Below are 1,216 nucleotides of genomic sequence, written 5' to 3' on the forward strand. Positions count from 1 at the left end.
GCAGGGCTGTGGAGTCAAAACAAAAATCTTCAACTCCAACTCCTAACTATGTAATAGTTGAAAACAAGTGTCACTGTCATGTGAGTGGTTCTTTTCGTTTTCAATCTTCCATGAAAACATGTCTGGTCGTGGGGATATATTACCTTGCTTGGAAACAGGTGAAGATTAGCAACAGGAAGAGCATCCGGCTGTTAAAAGTTCACAACAGATTCCGTTCGGCACATGCCAGCATAGAAAAGTGGATGTTGAACAATGATGATGACATATATTACACGATAGCATGACTCTTACACTTCCCTGTATGTGAATGTGTGTGTGTGTGTGTGTATGTATGAGTGTGTGTGTGTGTGTGTGTGTGTGTGTGTGTGTGTGTGTGAGCAAATCTGTGCAGTTGATTTATCTACATCTTTCAGTTGATGTTTCCTTTCATGGCTTGTTTCACAATTCATTTGTTTCCCTTGTAATATTTGTCCAAGATGGTTCTGGAATATAATGTTTCATTGATTAAGAACTTATATGGTCTATCACTTTGGATTGTCATTTTCTTTAACTTATTTATTTCCTTATTCGTTTTATCCTTTAAACTTTTTTTTTCTTTCTTTCTTTAAACCTTTAATTGTTTTATCTTTGATTAGAAGAAGCTTCTCTTCTCTGATGGATTTTCTTGTTCAAATAAAAAAAAAAAAGAAAATCTTTGTTTATCTTTTCAAAACATTTCATTTTGTTTGATGACGAATACTTTTCCTCCCCTTCTCCCCCTAACCCTCTCTCCCTCTTAATCTCTCCTTCTTTCTCTCCCTCCCTACCCATTCTCGCTTTCTTTTTTTTTTTTGTTTTTCCTCCATCTTTGCTTTGCTCAGCTCAAAGGAGTTTTCGGTTTCCACTTGCCAGATATGTTTTATTTTTATTTTATTTTTTTTTCCTCCCCTCGATATTCTTCATAATTTGTGTAAAATATTTGCTGTTTTTGTTGTTTTTTTTGGTTTAGAAAGTGTTGTTTCCTTTTTATGTGATAATATTTGTGCCCTTTTTATTTATTTTTTTAACTTGGATATCATATATCATCAGTATATCTTCTCCATTCAGTTTTGTCTTTCTTTTGTATTTCTCATTTGAAGCTAGTACTACTGTTTTCTTAATGTTTGTGTGTATATATATATGTATATATGTGTGTATGCATATATGTATATGTATATATATATATATATATATATAT

At 32.5% G+C, this 1,216-nt stretch overlaps 1 protein-coding gene across 7 annotated transcripts in view; it reads left to right on the top strand.

The window, feature by feature from the left end:
- The window catches only part of LOC106883276 (homeobox-containing protein 1), a 198,066-nt gene that overhangs the window by 126,979 nt on the left and 69,871 nt on the right, over positions 1–1,216 (top strand). The window lies entirely within an intron of this gene.

This window comes from Octopus bimaculoides, chromosome 13 (genome assembly GCF_001194135.2).
Source record: "Octopus bimaculoides isolate UCB-OBI-ISO-001 chromosome 13, ASM119413v2, whole genome shotgun sequence".
Lineage (NCBI taxonomy): Eukaryota > Metazoa > Mollusca > Cephalopoda > Octopoda > Octopodidae > Octopus > Octopus bimaculoides.